Source organism: Silurus meridionalis, chromosome 7 (assembly GCF_014805685.1).
Source record: "Silurus meridionalis isolate SWU-2019-XX chromosome 7, ASM1480568v1, whole genome shotgun sequence".
Taxonomy (NCBI): Eukaryota; Metazoa; Chordata; class Actinopteri; order Siluriformes; family Siluridae; genus Silurus; species Silurus meridionalis.
In genome coordinates this window covers 6,145,538-6,151,410 of record NC_060890.1, presented here as the reverse complement: position 1 = coordinate 6,151,410, position 5,873 = coordinate 6,145,538, and the positions used below count along the sequence as shown (strand labels likewise).

The 5,873-nt window shown below is 38.7% G+C and overlaps 1 long non-coding RNA gene across 1 annotated transcript; it reads right to left on the bottom strand.

Annotated features, from left to right (window-relative positions):
* Positions 1–2,037, bottom strand: LOC124389294. Its single transcript, XR_006926555.1, has 3 exons — positions 1,696–2,037; positions 1,480–1,580; positions 1–310 (listed from the first exon to the last, which is right to left on the bottom strand). It is a non-coding gene; the product is annotated as an uncharacterized LOC124389294 (long non-coding RNA).
* Positions 2,038–5,873: the final 3,836 nt, after the last annotated feature.

Here is a 5,873-nt window from a genome sequence, read left to right as displayed (position 1 = left end):
CACACCTCAAAATCTAGTGGAACATCTTCCCGGAAGAGTGGAGGTTATTATAACGGGAAATGGAAACGAAAAGCACATGCCAATCTTTGTATCAGGTGTCCGCAAAGTTTTTGTCCATGTACTGTTCATTTTGCTTCACGATACGTATATATTTGTCTAAGCCCACTCACGTGTGGTAGTCCAAGCCGACCAATCCGTCGCCATTGATCGCTAGAAGACGATCGCCTGGCCTCAGCCTCTGACTCAGAGCTGCTGGAGACCCTGGGATCACAGATTTAACATAAATCCCATTTGTCTTCATTGGAGTTTCCTAAATAAAAAACAGAATAAATTGGATATTATTTCACAGATTCAATCCAGAGTTTCTCGAGTAGAACTGCACAATACAGAGAAAATGTATATTGTAACTGTACTGCTACATGAAGTGCTTGGGACATGCTTTCCATTAAAAGCATTTGTATTAACATTTTCCTGTGATGTAATCAAAGTAGTTGCACACATTTGTTATTATGGTTGTTATTACAGCATGTGTGTGTATCTGATGTCGATCTCTTGGTCGTGTCAAAATGCTTAGGAACACTTGTGTAGAACATCTAAGGAATCTGGTCGCCTCGTTTTAACATTAGTCAATTATGTTATTTTGTGCAGCTAAAATTTAGTATTGTATTGTATTATTTTATTTTATATAAAATATAAAAACTAAATTATATCAAATAATTAGCAGATCCATTAAAAAAGGTCTGTAATCCGCCATGAGGGGCGCACTTTACATAACAAATAACAAAGTGCTGCTTTTTCAAAAAAACTGGGAGTGAGGGCGGGGTTGACAAAGGTTTCAATTCTCTGATTGCAACATGAACTGGACAAAATCCTCACAAGAAGCTCAAGTAGCTGCAGAATTCTGTTTAAACTTGGCCAGTCAATTTAAAAAAGAAAAAAATAGCACATGAATACACTCACATGACAGAACAGTTTGACCAAAAATGATATGAATGTTTAGTCAGAAGCAAAACAAGCTGAAAACTAATGATATATGGCCCTTTAGCATCATCCAAACACAGGTGTAAAGATATTGAGGTGAGGTGACATAGTAGCGTAGCATGAAGCATTTGTGACTCAGTGTTTCTGAGTAAATTCTGAGTCATTTCTGAGCTGGGATTACTGCCAGTGCAGCGCTTAGTAGTGTTTCATGTACCATGTGTCCATGTACATTTTTCTAAAGTTCTCTGGTTTTCTCATTCTTCCCATAAACAAAACATTAGGTGATTTGGCTATGCTAAATGCCCCAAACTGTGAATAATTGCATGCTGTGGGACACTGAAACGGCTAGGTGATTGAGAAGATGTAATTACCACTAGCCTTGTAGCTTGCTAATTCTGGACAAAGAAGACAATGGGTAAAGTTGATTCAGCGAAAAATCCTTCAAAGGAACTAAGTTAAAGATGTTCCTCTCAGAAAATGATCTACCAAAGTTCTCACCACGCCATCCACTAGAGACAGTCCTAGTCCTTCAGGGCCTCTCAGCAGCTTCACCATAAACACTTCATCATCTCCGGCTTCATTGTGTCTTCCACATCCACCTGCAGATTCAACCAGTTTTAACCCTTTTTAATCAATGCAACATTCATTAAAGCTGAATTATTCATCTCGAGCTTCACCAGATGTATGCAATTACTTAGCAGCTTTGTATCTCACCTTCTTCTTGCTTTATTCTATGTGGATCTTCATAAGTTGGTGTTTGGTTTCTGGTTTCATCCGCTTTGAGCTCAGTGGTATGTTCGGTGGCGTGAGCAAGCACGAGCTTTTCCGCATTGAGCGCTTCGCTCCTCCATTGTGGTTCACCTCTCTGTCCTGCAGCTCCAGAGCTTTTACTTTTGGGGTTAGTAGAACTTCACAGGTTCCCTCGTCTCCTGATACTGAAGAACAAGTGGAAGAATCACAGTTCTTAGGCATCATCAATGGGGCGTGTCCTTGTTCCATATGTGCTTTTGGAAGAACCTTTGTTTTGGTACATTTGGCTTCCAGGGGTTCGGGAAATTCACACTACACAACAGATAATAAGAAGGTTTCAATCGCAAGAACAGTCAGTGGGTTATAGTCAGGGCAGGTTTAGTGATTAATCCTATATCTGAAAGCCACTGATTATGTGCATAGATGAACAGACAGCAGTTATTATATAAATTGGAATACTGACTGCACCCCAGGCCTCCTCACCTCACCTACATCAGTACCTAACATTACTAACAGCCTTGTAGCTGAATAAGCATTTATAGCCACAAGCACACTCCAAAATCTAGTGGAACATCTTCCCAGAAGTGTGGATGTTATTATAACAGCAAATTGGGACAATGTTCAAAAGGCATGTACTAATCTTTTGGAAAGGTATCCACAACTTTTTGACCATATAGTGTGTCATTATAAAGATAAATTTTTATCTGTACATACACATAAATCACTTCATTACTTGGTCACGTGTCCCAAATTGGTTACTACTGGCAATGTAAGCCAATTCATACTTATTTGTATTAATTTGTACTGTATATTTTATTCTTTCTTTTAGTTTTCTTCATAATAAAGCTTAATCAGTCTACTGCACTGTGTATAATCACCTGATTCAAAATTATTCACACACTTAGGAGAGAGAAAGGGTCTCTGACCTGCAGTAGATGTTCTCGAGTGGTGGCCAGCAGATTGACATCCACATCTGCACGAATCTGAACTCCACAGGACCAGTGATAAAAGCTCCCCCCTGATCCTTCAGACAAACATCATGCAGGTGTCAGGATTAACAAATCTCAGAAAAACAGTTTGTTTACATATTTGGAACATTGGAAATGATCTCTTGAAAAGATCTGAAACAGCAAAGACTTGTAAAGAGTGACAGAGAAAAAACACAAAGTTTACATAAAGATAGACAGAGACTAGTCTCAGTATTTAGAGACCATCTGCACTGAAAGAAAGACTTTTACCTCTCTCCATGAGCAGGTTGAAAAGGAAGGCGTTGATAAAGAAGAAGAGGTATGTGAAGAGCTGCCTGGAAATCTCTGGGTGTACACGGTAGTCTTTCATGAGATTCAGTGTCTTCGTAAAGATGTCCAACACACCAGCAACTTCATTAGAGATCTGAACTTGGCCATTCCCCGAAAAGGGGTTAGTGTCTAACAGGCTGGGGAGGACTGGGTACAGGAGCTGTGTAAGAGGAAAATAATATACAATAATATACATAAGATCTTCAAATGATGTCTAGAGCAGGTTTTCAGCAAAAAAAAAAAAATCCCTATTCAGGTCAACAATTCACAATGGACAATGTCTCAAAGCAGCTTTACAGAATGGAAGAATCTTAGAACAAACATTTTTAATATAAGTGAACCAAGAGCGTAAAAAAATATATAAATCATAAAATAATACAAACACTGGAGAGTGAAAGTATCATGAGCACTGGAGTGTGTGAGTATGAGCAATGTGCTTTCTACAGTCTAATACAGTCTGTTGGAGTTGTGGAACCTGGTGATCCTGAGCAATCAATTTGACACCAAATCCTCCCTGCCAAAACCTTTAAATGTTCAATGATAAGAAGAAACAGCATCCACTAAACAGGCATAACATCATGACATTATAACATTATGAGCAGTGAAGTGAAAAACCCTGATTATCTCTTCATGTTGGCACCAGTTAGTGTGGGATACATTAGGCAGCAAGTGAACATTTTGTCCTCAAAGTTGACGTGTTAGAAGCAGGAAAATGTAAAGAACTGAGCGAGTTTGAAAAGACCACTGGGTCAGAGCATCTCTATAAGTGCTGCTCTTGTAGGGGGTTCCAATTTTGCAGTGGTCAGGCTCTACTACTGTAGCTCAAATTGCTGAAGAAGTTAATGTTGTTAATGCTTGAAGGGTCAGGACTGTTTTGGCAGCAAAATTGGGACGAACTCAATATTAGGCAGATGGTCATAATGTTATGCCTGATCGGTGTATGTAGAACGTTTGATTTTTTTTAAATGGCACTGGTACATCTCTAAAACAGTACTCATCTTATATTACATCTCAACAGTACCCCCAAAATTTTTCCATTCATCTTCAGTAACCACTTTATCCTAATCAGGAGCCAAAGCTTATCCCAGGAACACTGGTTGTGACGCAGGATTACATACACACTTTCCCACACTCAATTCTGCCAAGCCATCCAGTTTTTCGAAGGTGGGAGGGAAACCACCAAAAGGAAACCCATTAAATAAAAGTTGACATTAATTCCTATATAGTGACGAGTATAGGCATGTACAAAACTGAGACATATATCTTTTAGACATTAATATTCATAAGCCATAAGGGAGTTAGTAAAGTCAGGTACTGATGTAGGGTGGGGCCTGGGGTGGGGTGCAGTCAGTGTTTCTTTCAATTCATCCCAAGTGTTCAGTAGGGTTGAGATCAGAGCTCTATAGCAGATCATCTTCCACTACACAACAGATAATAAGAAGGTTTCAATCGCAAGAACAGTCAGTGGGTTATAGTCAGGGCAGGTTTAGTGATTAATCCTATATCTGAAAGCCACTGATTATGTGCATAGATGAACAGACAGCAGTTATTATATAAATTGGAATACTGACTGCACCCCAGGCCTCCTCACCTCACCTACATCAGTACCTAACATTACTAACAGCCTTGTAGCTGAATAAGCATTTATAGCCACAAGCACACTCCAAAATCTAGTGGAACATCTTCCCAGAAGTGTGGATGTTATTATAACAGCAAATTGGGACAATGTTCAAAAGGCATGTACTAATCTTTTGGAAAGGTATCCACAACTTTTTGACCATATAGTGTGTCATTATAAAGATAAATTTTTATCTGTACATACACATAAATCACTTCATTACTTGGTCACGTGTCCCAAATTGGTTACTACTGGCAATGTAAGCCAATTCATACTTATTTGTATTAATTTGTACTGTATATTTTATTCTTTCTTTTAGTTTTCTTCATAATAAAGCTTAATCAGTCTACTGCACTGTGTATAATCACCTGATTCAAAAATTATTCACACACACTTAGGAGAGAGAAAGGGTCTCTGACCTGCAGTAGATGTTCTCGAGTGGTGGCCAGCAGATTGACATCCACATCTGCACGAATCTGAACTCCACAGGACCAGTGATAAAAGCTCCCCCCTGATCCTTCAGACAAACATCATGCAGGTGTCAGGATTAACAAATCTCAGAAAAACAGTTTGTTTACATATTTGGAACATTGGAAATGATCTCTTGAAAAGATCTGAAACAGCAAAGACTTGTAAAGAGTGACAGAGAAAAAACACAAAGTTTACATAAAGATAGACAGAGACTAGTCTCAGTATTTAGAGACCATCTGCACTGAAAGAAAGACTTTTACCTCTCTCCATGAGCAGGTTGAAAAGGAAGGCGTTGATAAAGAAGAAGAGGTATGTGAAGAGCTGCCTGAAATCTCTGGGTGTACACGGTAGTCTTTCATGAGATTCAGTGTCTTCGTAAAGATGTCCAACACACCAGCAACTTCATTAGAGATCTGAACTTGGCCATTCCCCGAAAAGGGGTTAGTGTCTAACAGGCTGGGGAGGACTGGGTACAGGAGCTGTGTAAGAGGAAAATAATATACAATAATATACATAAGATCTTCAAATGATGTCTAGAGCAGGTTTTCAGCAAAAAAAAAATCCTATTCAGGTCAACAATTCACAATGGACAATGTCTCAAAGCAGCTTTACAGAATGGAAAAATCTTAGAACAAACATTTTTAATATAAGTGAACCAAGAGCGTAAAAAAATATATAAATCATAAAATAATACAAACACTGGAGAGTGAAAGTATCATGAGCACTGGAGTGTGAGTATGAGCAATGTGCTTTCT